The sequence below is a fragment of the Nelusetta ayraudi genome, unplaced genomic scaffold (assembly GCF_046127955.1).
Source record: "Nelusetta ayraudi isolate G7.1 ecotype Tasmania unplaced genomic scaffold, CSIRO-AGI_Nayr_v1 ptg000007l, whole genome shotgun sequence".
NCBI lineage: Eukaryota > Metazoa > Chordata > Actinopteri > Tetraodontiformes > Monacanthidae > Nelusetta > Nelusetta ayraudi.
Window position 1 is genome coordinate 4,531,418 of NW_027466057.1, and position 15,213 is coordinate 4,546,630.

Sequence of the window (15,213 nt, forward strand, 5' to 3'; positions counted from 1 at the left end):
GCACACACACACACACACACACACACACACACACACACACACAGACACGGCCCGGCCTGGCCCGGCCCGGCCTGGCAACTGGACCGTCAGTCAATTTACGTGCGCGGTTTCTTTATTAATTGCAGCTGATTCGTGTAAACCTCAGCGGTGACTTGAAGATTTCCCATCAACCGTCCCCTCCGGCACCAAACAGCCGACTCGTCGGAGGGAAGGAGGGAAAATGTTCACTGCACCAACTGGTCAGGCTGTGCTGAGCTGAGACACTGCTGCTGTCATGAAGACACAGGGCACAACTGAAAGTGTGATATCACTTTATTTTATTTTTTTTATTTCAAGAACGTTCCATGTATTTTTCTTTGTTTTAACAAAAGAAAAACATTCTTTCAAGCAACTGGCTTTACTGACACTTTAGCGCTAAGCTAAACCAGGCAGCATTTCCTCTGAAAGTAGCAGGGGCTTAGTGAAAATGTTACATCACTGTTTTGCTCTAGTGGAGCTTGAAGCAACCATGAAGACACAGGATACTCAAACTTAAAATCACAGCTCCCCCCTCCCCCCCTGTCTCTGTGAATTCTTGAAAGATTTTAAACTTTCGGGCTTGCAGGGCGGCACGTCAGTCACTGCAGTGCAAAGCTAAAATGTTAACAATCCCAGAGCAAAGTGTTGTTTCTGAAAATAAAAGTAGTAGTAACACAATCACGAGCCCCCCCCCCCCAGGAGAGTAACACCACCAGGAAATGCCTATATCTGCTTGGCCACGTCTGGCCTGTGTGTATTGTTTTATGGACATTTCCTGCTGACATTCCCTGGCTGCTGTGTAATTTGCTGAAAATACACTCACACACCGCTGAGTTAAGAGTCTGGCCACAGTGAGGGTCAAAGCCCACTCATGATATCCAAAAAGGCTGCTCCATCCGATTCCCGAAAATGGCCAAAAGGATCCAAATGGTTTGTTCTCACAGTCTTGTGGACACTTGACCTAAAAAAAAAAAGAAAAAAAAGAAGAAAAAAAAATAGATTAATATGGGAACGCGTTAAAAAAGGAAACCACGGCAGCGAATAGAACTGGGAAATATGTGAAATAAGATTTTAAGAAAATATATTTTCCCACGGTGACTTCCAATCATTTGTTTGCTCAGATTTCGACTCGTGTTACAGCATTGGTGCCAAATGGTGATGCGTGGAAACTAATGCTCTCCTAGCACACAAAAGTAAATAATAAGTGCAAAGGGGCGGAGTTTCTAAAATAAATAGAATCCAACAAGACGCACCGTAGATGTTCGACGAGATTACTTGTGTTTCCGCAGAGATTTTTTGATTCACCTTTTGAAGATTTTCTCAGAAAGTGACAGGAAACAAGGCTAATTTGAAAACAAAAGAACAAAAACAAAAAATCTTCAAAGGGATTTTCGCTTGATGTGTGTGTTGTATTTTTTTTGTGTGTGATAGGTTCAATAAACAGATGGCTCACGTCTCAACTGGCGGAAAACAGTTTTGCCCCAGTTAGCGACACGTGTGTGACCCGCGTCGCTCCATTTGCCTCTGCCTTTCCCCAGTGTGCACGGCCTGTTGTGGTCGGGGCTGTTGTTGCTGCACTAACATTTCCATTAGCGCTGCAGAATTTCGTCAGCGTCTCTCCGGGTGACTACGTACCAGCGCGGACTTTTCCAAACGTTGACATGACGGAGTCCCGGTGAATCGGGCCAAGCGGAGCGTGTCAATCTGACCCCCTCCTGTTCCCTTTTGTGAGAGTTGTTGGACTGCCCAGAATGTTAGCACGCCGCTAACTGCTAGCGTGCTAACCCTGCCTAGCGACGGCTTCTGACGCAATGTCACATCAAGTGGCCGTGGCTGACAAACAACTGTTAGCGCTCATCCTTACAGAGTTGGCTGAGCCACTTAAAACGGTTAACTTCATTTTCCCCCCCTAATGACACCATTTGCTTAACCACACGTGCTAAGTGGGTGTAGCTATTGTCAGAAGCAAAAGGGAACAAAGGCATTGTTTCCTCAGATCACTATCTTCACTTGACACTTGGAACCAAGAGAAAAAAACACAGCTGAAGCTGGTGCAGAATATAAATTGACCCGACTGTTTGAGGATGAAAGGTTGGTAAAAATGATTAAAAAAAAAAAAAAAAAAAAAAAAATCAGACTGGATGGGAATTGCCCCAGTGTTGCCTTGCATTGCTGAGTGTTCTTTCTCCCTGCTGGGAAGTCAGAGGTGTCAAACCAAACGACGTTCCGAGTCGGTCAGTCGGATCTCGGAGGAGGTTAAACGGGAAAATTGTCCATTTCCACTTAAAATCTTTCACTCAGCCGTTCCCTGCCAGGTTGCTGGTTCAGGTTTCCAAAGCTCAGGGACAACAGGTTCAAGTCATCCCACATCCCCCCCCCCCCCACCGCCACCTTTTTGGCTTTGCAATCGCTTTTATCTTCCGCTTCCGTTAGCGCCAGTATTCTCATCAGAGCGCCTCGCATCTTTTATTACCTCGGCGTGTTGTCGCTCCGCAAAGTTTATGTTTTGCATTTCTGCGTCTTAAACGCCGCCTCGCTGGGAAAAATAAAGAGCTTCTTCCCCCGCGGATCTGAAGTGTCGGGGATTATTTGTCGATTCGGGCCGCTTCCATGCGAAAACACCTTGTCGCGAGTTCTGCGCCGCGGCCGCGGTAATTGCTGTTTTAGGTAGAACACGGGCCCTGCCGAGTATTTTCTTTCATGTCATGTAAACAGAATCCCATTCAACGTCGGCCGTGTTGGTTTGGATTGGCGCCGCTGGAAATGACTCCCTTTCCCTGCAGCCATCTGAGCCGCGGATTAATGAGCGCCGCTGTCATAACTGTGCTTTGCTCCTGGTTCGCATCAGAGACAACACAGCCGTCTGCTTTCTCATCAGCCCTCTCCTCCCCCCCCCCCGCTCGCGGCCCTCTGCCCGCACCGTCGGATGGGAGGAAGATCGGCGAAGGAGTTTCAGTTTCTGACAATCGTCTTTTTTTTTTTAACACGTCGTGGCTAAAAACTGGGAGATAACCGCGGGGGCTCCCGACACCAAGCTCAGATAAGGATGAGCACTTCAAAAAAATAAAAAATAAAAAAAATAATGAAAAAAAACCGACAACAACAACAAAGCTGCTGATAAGCCTGGCAGTGAAGGACGCAGAGCAGCTCCTTGGGGGCAGAAAGCAGAGATAGGCCCAGACAAAGGCCAGTTCATAAGAGCCGAGGATGAGTGTTGAGCAGATAGAAATCCCTCGCCTTTGTATTCACGGAACCCCTCCCCCACCCCCCACCCCGAGTGTAAAAGTGTAAAAAGTCAAGTGAGGCCGAGCGGAGGACAAAAGTGTCAATTGGGTTGGGAGCATCTTTATCTAATCAGGGCAGGAACGGCGTCGACGGCTGCGAGTGAATGGGCCTCATAATGACGTGACAGACAATGGAAGAGAGGAGGTCAATCAAATTTGTCTGTGTGTGTGTGTGTGTGTGTGTAGCCGCCCAGTAATCACTGTTTAACAACCGCGGGTAGCGCTCACCTGCGTCTGCGTGCCGAGTGACGCAGTTAATTAGCGTCTCCCAGGCACCCTGAAGGCCTCGCGCAGACACAGGAGAGATCACAGAGGACGCAGACCCAGACCAGACCAGACCTGACCAGACCTGACCAGACCAGACCAGACCAGACCAGACCGGACAAGCCCAGACCAACCCGGACCGGACCAGACCGGACCGGACCGGACCGGACAAGACAAGACCAGACCAGACCAGACCAGACCGGACTGGACTGGACCAGACAAGACCAGCCCAGACCAGCCCGGACCAGACAAGACCAGACCAGACCAGACAAGACCAGACTGGACCAGCCCAGACCAGACCAGACGACAGATACGAAGATGCAATTTTTTTTTTTTTTACAAAAAGTTGCCTTCAAAAAATCTTAGCGTCTCCACGGAACTGCTGTGCGACCCACACACTCAGACACTAATAGGTGGCCGCTGCCATGCGAGGCGCTGCCAGCGCAATATTACATCCTATAATGCATCCACGGTTCCACTGGGCCGTGTTTCCGCAGGTTACTGTCCACTATTGTTTGCCGCTCGCTGCAGGAGGAGGAGAAGATTTTTCTGCTGCGCCAGCTGCGACTGGCTCATCATCTGGCCGCCATTGTTATGTCAGGCTATGACATCATTGGATCCCTCTCAAAAAAAACAGAACAAAACAAAACCCTGGCGATAGGGGTTCAGATAAAACGGCGCGGGGTGGCCGTATCGAGCTTCGCCAACTCTGGAAACTTGTCCCCAAAAAAATGTGCGAATCTGGGCTTCAGACTTTTAACCGAGCCCAGGGTCCCCCCCCCCCCCCCCCCACACACACACTTTGTTTGTTGTTCAGAATCAGAACGTGGCCTACTGACATGTTGACAATCATAGACATTAATGTGAACGGCTGTAAAGAAATACTCAACATATGCTGCCTCGTATTTCCTTTCTTTAGTTGGCAAATTGTCAGGGTGTTGTTGCAGCAGCGTCTTCCACAGCTGGGCCGTCTGTCTGTTCCTTCACACACACCTGTCCATCTTGTACTACTGAGGCAAGCCAGAGGAGCAAAATCAGCCTGATGTATGACGCAAACCGACACATGAACGACGTCATGAATGAGGTTTTTGACTGGCAGTCAATCCTATGGTACATGATGATAGATTATATTTATCAATGAAGATTAAAGAATAAAAGTATTACATTTGATAATAATAATAATAATGATTAAAGGATAATTTGATTGTATTATTTCTTTATCCTCTCTTCAGTTTCCCCGCGGGTCTCTCTAGCGCCCCCACTGGCCAAACCCACGCCCAGAATTTCAGCGCTGACACCGAAACCATGCGCTGTTTTTTTTCCACCCTCCCCGTCAAAGATGGCGCCTATTTTTTCCCCCGTCGGTACCAGATGTGCGCTGACCCCCTCCGCCTCCCCCTCCGCCCCCGCCACCACCACCACCACCTTCACTCCCCTTCACCAACAACAACAACAACCCCATGTCAGGCTAACCTCCCGGTGACTCTGCCGCAGCATCTGGCAAACGTTAGGGCTTCACCTGAACCCGCCACTTGAGCCGTAACCCGAGCGCCGCTCTTGCAGATGCGCCTTCGCCGGGGCCGACCCGCCCGCGTGCGTGAGTGCGTGCACGTTGCCGTCGCATCTGCCCGCCTCAAAAAAAAAACAAAAAACGCGCACGGCCTGAAAAAGAGAGTCGCCCGAATTCGGGGATGGGGAAGCCGGTGCAGGCGCAGCAGGGGGTCGATGGCGGCGGTGGTGGTGGTGGGAGGGGCTCTTTTCACGATGCGAACAATAAACCCCCCCGACCCGCCACCGCCCCCTCCCAAAAGAACACAGTGCCTGGCTCGCCTCGAGAGCGCACAGCGGCGACAGTGTGCCGCGCACGTGGTCGCGACGGGGCCTGTGTGTCCTTTTGTTAGCGGCGGCTGCAGCGGGAGAAGGGGGGGGAGGAAAAAGAGAGGGAAAAAAAAAAGGGTGGTGGTGGTGGGCGGGGGGTGTTGGGCGGAGGCGGCAGCAAAAAAACAGACGCGACCTGCATGACAATGATACGGCGCTCTGCCTGCACAGCTGGCATATTTTCTGAGAAGCCGTTTCCTGTAAAAAAATCTGACACGGGAATAATGGCGGCTTTGATTGGGCCCCAGTTAACGGGAGGCACTTCCTGTCCCTTTGTATTGGTTTCATTGTGAGGCGGTGGGTGGAGGGGCGGGGTGCTAGTGGTGGCGAGGGGGCGGTGGGGGCGGTGGGGGGGTGGGGGCGCTTTGAGGGAAACAGCTGCTGGAGATGACACAGTCAAGAACATCCCTGTGACCCCTCACCCCTCCCACTCCCTGCCGAGCGAGCGAGCGAGCGCACACACACACACACATATACACACACACACATATACATACACACACAAATATATCGCGTCATCATTTTCACACCGGTTGGTTGACCTGCGAGCTTTCGAACCGATGACGGCCGTCGACGGCGGGTTCACCGTCGCCATCTCTCTCTCCGCGGGTTTCAGTCCAACCGGTCCGGTAAGAACCAGTCCAGTCTGACCGGCAAGAGAGTGAGAGATCAACTCCGAGGCCTCCGTCTTGCTGAACAAGCTAAAGCCCCTTTCCCACTGGCTAAAGAACCCGTTTAAACCCGCTAGCCAGACCCGCGTCAACATGCTAACTTACGTGATGACGTTGAGCGCTACGTGCACTATGTCATAATGCATAACGCAGCGTATATTGTGTACCGATTCGAGACTGGATTCATTCAGCGTGTTGCAGCTCTGACAAGACAGTGACCGAGAAAGTCAACTCGAAAGTACACCGACCACCGCCGGACCAGCTTCCATGTTGCTCTCTACTGTTTACTTCCCTGAATTCTGGAATACTATAAAGCTTTTGGCCAATGGGAAAATGCTGATTGTTAGCAGGCTGACCTGCATTTAAAAAAAAAAGACCCCTGCGTCGACCCGCTAATAAGCAACTGTTGACGCCAACTGGTTGCGAATGAGTGGGCGAGCCACTGGCTAGCTGTAAGTAGATGGCGATGTAGGCAGGTTCCTGCTGTGTTTTGCTGTCGTTAGCCAATCAAAAACATGTTCATATATAATTGTTATAAGTTGACATGAAATGTGAAGAAATTTTTAGAGAACTTTTAAAGGTTTGACCCCAGTTTTTTTTTTTGCCTTAAGTGCTTCAAATTGTCCAAGTTTACTGATTAGTCTCGCATGTCAGCCAGCAGTGGTGATGCTTCTTACGAAAATAACATGAACGCGATGCATTTCATCAGCCGTGTGAGTTGAATGTTTCGCTATGCCAGAGTTTATTCAGCAAAATTCTTGCCATGAAACATTTTGTACATTACCTCCATTAAATAATAATAATAATAAAAAAAAAAACATTTTTGCAAATTAGGATGCAAATGTTGCGTCTTCAAAGCAAGATTTTTTCTTCAAAAATGCACATCAGACGACTTCACGGAAACTCACTCACCGTGCAGCCGAGAGCAGCTGGCAGAGACGGTCCGCTGTGCTGCACGAGCGGCACTCGTATTGACATTCCCCATACAAACCACTCAGTTTCCTGTTGTCCACAAAAACGCAAAAAAAAAAACCAACACACCACCTGAAACAAGTGGGGCTTATGACTATCGCTAAACTGTTACTTTTGTGTCACCATTAGCCGCCTCCTAACAGCCTTAAAGCACACAGCAATACCTCATGGGAAAGCACCCGAGTCCCTGAAGACGTGATGACGTTGATATTACTGGGGGGCCTAACAGCTGGATCCAGTGGTATTTCAACAGTAATACCGAGAATGTCAGCAGGTGGGTATAATGAAAAGCACCCGTTGGCTTTTATTTGTCATTCTGAGCATTTCCTGTGGTTGGCTCAACAGTCAGACACCTGAAGACCCGACTCTTGGGTCGGGTTCTCCGTCGCGCCACCAAAAAGTGTGAGCGGGCGAGCGCACCTGAAAACGGCCGTTTTTCAAAGGCACCTAACCGTTGAACAATGCGACCAAAGTTTACGCGCCGCCGAGAGGTTTGGAGGGGTTGCCCTGCGCGTTTTCTCGTTTGCACCTCTGGAAGGGAAGTCTCACTCGTGATGTGCAGAGGAAAAGTCTGCGGTTCTCGACTTAATTGCTGCAGATGCAGACGGCGCGTTGCATTTAATCCCCGCAGAGAGTGCAAACCGTTTGCATAGCTGGCCCGGGTAATTGCAGCTCCGGCAGCGTGCAACTCGTCCAGGTATTCGAATGCACGTCTGCGAACTTGTTCGCACGCACGCACGCACGCACGCACGCACGCACGCACGCACGCACACACACCTTTCTGAGAGAGGTTTTCCATTAGTGTCTTTTGCAGAGATCACAGTTGTTGTGTTTCCTGCCGCAACGAGTGTTTCGCCACAGAGGCGAACCGGTTGTGTTTTTGCTCTCTGTGCTCTGCGCTAAAGATGATCACTGGAAAAATGATCAGCGCGCGCGCACGCACACTCACACACACACACGCCCGAACTCACACAGATGCACACGCCCGCCCTACCACAAACACAGATGCACGATCAAAAAAAAAAAAAACCCAGCTCAGCCCCGTCTAACACCCTGAATGTGACTGAAACCCAGTTCTCCAAAGCTGCAGTCGCGCCACTCAACCCATCGCAGATCCTTTTTGTTTTGTTGTGCTGAGTTTTAAATCCTCCCATGTTTGACTCTTGTATTCTTTTCTGCGGTGCCAGTCTCTGAGGATGGCTGATGTGAGCTCCAGATGTTAGCCCAGACTGGCTGGAGACACTGGGGGCAGAGGGCTTCACACACACGTCGCTCCAGCTTAAATTACCTGGTCGTTGTGTAGCCTTTTACAGATGTGGGGCCGAAACTCGTCACAAGCACTTACAAGAAAAAAAACAAAGAAGAACTCTTCACCAAACGGTAGAGAAATATAGAAAAAGCAATAGAAATACAAATAATAGAAATATATATTTGCCACTGGTTCATGTGTTTTCAGAGCAACTAGATTAAGCTGCACTAGCAGAGAAATTAAGAATTAAAAAAAACCCTCAACTTCCGAAGAAATGACACTTATGCTGAATGGGCTCAGTTTGACTACAGCAGGTGAGACTTTCATCTATCCACTGGGTGAACATGAATTATATGAGCGCCAGGTCGGTCAGTAATGGGGAAAGTCATCCTCCTCTACCCAATGACGACCACTCGTCTTCTTTACGCCGCAAATGTTGGCCGGGGTCAAAGGTCGCACGACCTCCAAACACACCACCTCTGTTTGGATGCAGCCGGCCGTCAATCCGGCCGCAGCCCAGGTCGTCCCGGCCCCTCCTCTCTTTGCTCCCCGTCGTCCAGCCGCGGTCTCGCCATTGCTCCGTCGCTCTGACCCCCCCCCACCCCTTCAAAGGCCTCATTGATCACCCGAGGACGCCGATAGGCTTTTTAAAGGCGCCCTTTTCCTCGGCGGCGTGAAATTGGGCCGCATGCCGGGACTAATTGAACTCGGAGGGGGGGCCATGTGGAAGGGGGGGGGGGGGGGATGGGGGGGGGGGGCACTAACGCGCATCGTTGGCCGCGCGCGTTACCTTGCCTATCTCCTCCCGGGCTGATAAGATCAAGACGCGAGTTGCGAGTTTGTGTTTCAGGCAGGTAATCTAAAACAAACGGCCGCAGTAGGCCGTTGAGTAAACGGAGGGAAGGGGAGAATTAAGAGTTTTTTTTTTTTTTATTGCTGCTTTTACAATTTGCAGCTGCAAAAAGGAAAAAAGTTGCAGCAGGCTGGGAGGAAATATGAGCCCGAGAGCTCGTGCAGCATAGAAAGTAGAGAAAGTTTATCTATGTCAAATGAATATGTATACATATGTATATATACATATATATATATACATATATACATATATGTATACAAATATATGTGTGTATATATATATATATATATATATATATATGTATGTATACATATTCATATATGTATATATATATATATATATATATATATATATGTATATATATATATATATATATATACATATATTTATATATATATATATATATATATATATATATATATATATATATATATATATATATATATATATATATATACATATATATATATATATGTACAACTATTTTTTTTTTTTACCATTCCACAGTAGAGAATTGGTGAAGGCTTTTTTTGTTATAAGATACAGAAGAAAGAAAGAAAGGTCACAAGTTCGACGAGACAGGAAGGAAGACCACAAAATAAACAAGTAAGATTAACAACTACGACTACGTCAGGATGAAGATCGTCCCATTGCTGCTTTCACCGCTAAATAGTCGGAGAATAAAATGTGCACGTGCCTGAGCAGAACAACTGCGGCCACATTCAAGACATTAATAAAAGCTCAGTTAAAATGTGCAAGATAAAAAAAAAAAAAAAAAAAATGATGAACATAATCTGTGAATCCCACAGCCCTTAACTGAAACTGACAACTCACATCATACATGTGTAAATAGATAGAGGCATCCGGCCAATATCAGCAGAAATGAGCCGGGATAAGATATGGATGAGGCTCCGGTGTTGTGGAGGGAGAGAGAATATGACAGGTTAGCTACAGGGAGAGTTGCGTTGCACATTTGGACTTAACTTCAGACTAAATGGCAGACGGTGATTCTTAAAAGCAGCAGATTGTGAAATCGTGTCGCAACGTGTCTTTTTCCGAGCCTTCACTTGGTAAACTTGAGAGAATTTGACTGACATTTCTCAGAATGGAGCCTCGACTCCATCACAGTTAAAGCCTCTGCGGACCATTCAGTAACAGTAATCGACCGCGCTGAACTTCTGGGCTCTTATCAAATGACCTCAACCTGACACTGAGTGTGTTTGTGTGTGTGTGTGTGAGTGTGTGTGTGTGTGTGTGTGTGTGTGTGTTTGGCATCCAGCTTCAATTCAAACCAAACTGTCCTTAAAAGCAGACTGACTGGGACAGTGGATGGACTTTACCCCTCTGCAACAAAGTGTGTGGACCATGATGTAACTATAATCATTGAAAGTGTGTGTGTGTGTGTGTGTGTGTGTGTGTTTGCATGTCGAGTTCGATGCCCCTGCGCTTCCCTTCCTTCTCTCCCCCCCCTCCACGGCTCGACCTTTGACCTGGTCATTAGACCTTCTCAGCGCTGAAAGCTCATCGTTCATCCAGCTGTAAAACACAGTGCGTACGTGTGTGTGTGTGTGTGTGTGTGTGTGTGTGTGTGTCTGCACACATCTGTGACCTGACTACATCCTGGAGCTGCAGCCCTGTGCACGTGTGTGTGTGTGTAAAAAAAAAAAAAAGAAGAAGAAGAAAGAAACGCCTGACAAACACATCACTTTGTTTCCCTTTTTTCCTCCAGATCTTCCCAGCTGAACATTCTGCTGCTCCTGGAGCCTTTCCTTCCCAGATTCCTTGCCCCCTCTGCAGAGCAAACGCGGAACTGCACTCGCATGCCTGGGAATTGTTCCTTTTTTTTTCTCTCTCTTTTGAACCGTCGGAAGCTGCTGCGGGCTGATGGTTAATCAGGGTACGAGACATAAACTGGAAGGTGCTAATTTCCCCTACTGGAAGCTAAAGAGAAACTTTTCCCGCCCTCACGTGGTTGAAATCTTTAACCGGATCGAGCTGTTTAAACAGGAGCTAACTTTTCAACTGGTGGCTACAGTTGGCAGCTCACGGATCCCATATGTTACATGCATGCATATATATATATACACACACACACATACATACATTTCCTGTCACATCCTCTTTTTTGGGGCCTTTCAATCGAAAGCCGTCGCGGCAGCGAAACGCACACACAGGGCCCCCTTTTTTGTCTCCTCCCATCCCTCGCTCTCTCTCTCCTCCATCTCTCTCTTTCCCCCCTGCTAGGATCCCCACAGCTGCGCCGACCAGGTGCGTTCCGCCCCAACACACACACACACACACACACACACACACACACACACACACACACGCACACAAGCACGCACACAAGCACGCGCGCGCACGCACGCACGCACGCACGAACGCACAGACACACACACGAGCCAACGGACGCAGCAGGAAATGCCTAATACCAGTTTTAGAATGATGCCACTATGCCGGCGTGACAGCAGGATCTGTCGGCGGCGGGAGGAGGAGGAGGAGGAGGAGGAGGAGGAGGAGGAGGAGGAAGCAAACGGCGAGAGACACTGACGGAGACTCCCGCTAGAAACTAATCGGAGGGGGAACAAAAAGCAATTAAAGTGTCAATGTTTAAGCCAGGCTTAGGCAAACTAGGCCTGGGGGCCATATGCATGCGGCCCCTTTAAACTTTTCAATCCGGCCTGCCCAACTTGAAGAAATCATATTAATGGCAAGCGATAAAATAGCTCGATTCCGTCCATTCTTTCAGCGTTTTAAGAGCTCAACACCGCAGGGCTTCACACACACTGATTTTCATGAATCCACCTTCTCTACATATCCCATGATGCATTTCCCCCCCTATGAGGTGGCTCACCAAAACACTCACACAGTCAAACGGTTTGCGGCGAAAGCTCCGGCGTCCACCACCTGCAGCGTCCGCACTGGGAGGACCGACGAGCTTCCAGCGACTCATTCAGGGATCCTGCAGGTTGGGTTTATTTTATTCTATTATTTTTTTTAAAAAAGGGCACAGAGTGCGCGTGCGTGCGCGCATGTGTGTGACAGAGCGCCCATGTGTGACTCTGTGTGTGGGTGGATGCACATGTGTCTTTATCAAAAAAAAAAAGAAAAGAAAAGAAAAGAAAAGAAAAGAAAAAAGTACCAGTTATTTTGGTCTGTGGTTCACCGCAGCTCACACTCTCCTCTGGCTGGGGCTCATCTCACACACCCCCTCAACCCCGGCACAAGACGCCAGGGGTGAGTGAGTGAGTGAGTGAGTGCGTGAGCGTGAGCGCCAGCGGTAGGGAGAGATGCGGCGAAACGAGTGAGTAAGACATGCAAATGGAGGAGAGAAGAAGAGGAGGATGGGGAAGAGGAAGAGGAGGTGGAGGAGGAGGCAGAAGCAGGTTATTCAGAAGATTTCGGGGAATGTACCGTGAGTCAGAGCGCAGCGGCGGCGCCGAGTGACAGGCAAGGAAAACAATGGCAATAAACAAAGAGAAATAATAGCTGGCGCATTCATCTACTTTTTGGGACAAAGGAAAATAAAGTTGAAAATGTATAAACCAATTGCGGTAGTCTGTTCAAGGAGGAAGCTGTCTGTTCAAGCCTCATTGCATCAGTGACAATAAAGTCTGCTTGGACAAAACATCATCAAGAGCACAGAATTGAATATTGAAATTCAACTGAGGCAAAAATCTACATTAAAAAAACAAAAAAACAAAAAAAAACAAGTCCAGATTCAGTTTAAATGCCACTACAATTTAAGAGTCATCTGGGAGCTCCGGTTCTCTGGGAAAGAAGAAGAAGAAAAAGAAAAAAAAAAAAGAAAATTCCAGAGGAAACCCAGTTCTATAATTTGCCCCAATCTCTAATTTCCCTCAATAACAGCCATCCACTTTCCACTGGCACTGGCACTCTAATGTAGCGGCGAGTCAGCTGGTTTTCGGTGCAGCAGGCGACTCGCTGCCCCGTCATTAAGGAGCGGCGAGCAGATGCACGGAGCGCCGAACCAGCGAGGAGTCCACGCCCACCAGAACACGCACCAGCCCCGGTCAAACACGGCGGTGGTTGTGAATTAAGTACTTTGGATGGGATCTTTTTTTTTTTTTTTTTTTTTTTTTTTTAAGGGTGTGTAATTCTGCAATTCACCAGAATCTAACATTTATCTGATATTTATTTTATAAGTTAGTATAAGTTATTAGTGAGACTAGAAGAATTTTACACTAAAGGAACATTTTATTCATTAGAGGGACTCAATCTATCAGGGGATGTGGGGCCGTGTTTTAAAAGTGAGTCTAAGGTGAAGCTAACTTGTTCTATTTTAAATAGCCGATACCTAAATCATCACGCAAGCAACTTGAAACCCGTCTGCAGTGTTCAACATGAGTCAACGTGGACGCGACAACCGGGCCAAAAATTGTTTTACGGTGAAACATTTGTTTAATTACCCAATAATTACATAACTTTGACTCGACTCATTCCTCTTTACCCCGCTGAGGGGCAAAGGGCGTCCACCAGAACTCTCTGTCTCACTCTCTGCTGGGCCAGGGCTGCTGCTTCTTGCCAGCTCACTCCGACACTCTTCAGGTCTCGGAGTGTGGAACGCCTCTGGGTTTTTCTAAACGCTTTTCCCTCCCCCTGCGGATTATAGTCCGTGGCCAGTCTAGTGATGGTGTTTGTGTCCTGTGTAAGGGTGCCCTGTCCAGTTCCACTTTCTCCTTCTGATGGTGGTAGCTACGCTGTCCTGGCTGGTTGTCCTTGTTTGCTTGGATCGTGTTTGTGAGGCCCTTGGCCCTTACATAAGCTATCCACGTCATTTATTTCTCAGTATTTTAGTATTTGATCTATAAAATGCTCACTAACTACGCTCACTAATTTACACTACAGACTGTCAGATTTTTTTTTTTTTTTTTTTTTAAATATTCAGGATGTGTTCAGATGAAATGACACAAAATGTAAAAAGGAGTGGGGGTTAAAGATTAAAGAAAGTTGTGGTGAGGTTTCTGTTTACTTCATTATTACATCACTAATTCATGCTGATTAGGATTTTGTTAATTATTGACCAACGTTACCACAGTGTCATGGCCAAAGGTTATTATGAGGTTATATATATACACTTTTGTATAAATGTCATATATTTATATATATATATATATATAAATACATACATATAATATATATATATACATATATATAATACATACTACAAGTTCAGATATATATATATATATATATGTTTATAGATATATCTATATACATATATATCTACACACATATATATACACGTATGTCATGCTTGTGATACCACGTATACAAGATTGAAGTACTGTACATATATATCTGAACTTGTAGTATGTATTATATATATGTATATATATATTATATGTATGTATATATATATATATATATATATACATGTATATGATATACATTATATCATCTTATTACTCACAGTAAGTCTGCACAGGACAACAGAGTATGATTCTAGGCTGAAGTTAAGCTACTGCTCCATCTGTTTGACCCTGTTCTGTACAGATCTGGCCTTGGCTGAATAGAAAAAATAGAACAAAATAGCTACAAAAAGAACCGCTCAAAAAAACCAAAAAAAAAATTAAAAAAATTAAAAAGCAGCAAGAAAGACACTTGTGTGTTTAATTGTCATGGAAATACAAAGGCACCGCACACATACACACAGAGACACAATTGCTCATCCTGCTCACACCTCAGTGTGGCCGCACACTCACCTCAAACGTTTCCATTTGCTGACTGCCAGGCCGGTGTCTCTACCGGCGGATGTTTTTCGGGGCCAGTGTTTCTTTGAAAAGCAGGCCGAGGGCCTCAGGCAGCAAGAGCAGAAACCGACTCGGGCTATTTTTGATCTCCCCACGACGACGCTACCCGAGGCTGTACTTTTCAAGAGTTTCCAACCTGCGCCAGCGAAGCGCTCTCAGCTCCCTTTGATCGTAGGCGACTCGTCTTATTTTTACGCCGCAAAATTCTTTACTTTTAAATATGGCTTTTCGCATGTTAGAACTGAGTGCG

The 15,213-nt window shown here is 47.1% G+C and overlaps 1 protein-coding gene across 1 annotated transcript in view; it reads right to left on the bottom strand.

Moving 5' to 3' along the window:
• Window positions 1-578: 578 nt before the first annotated feature.
• Window positions 579-15,213, bottom strand: part of msrab (methionine sulfoxide reductase Ab) — a 54,074-nt gene continuing 39,439 nt past the window's right edge. Inside the window, exon 7 of the mRNA XM_076018010.1 lies at window positions 579-979. The gene's annotated coding sequence lies outside the window, so the exon portion shown is untranslated. The remainder of the gene's footprint in view (window positions 980-15,213) is intronic.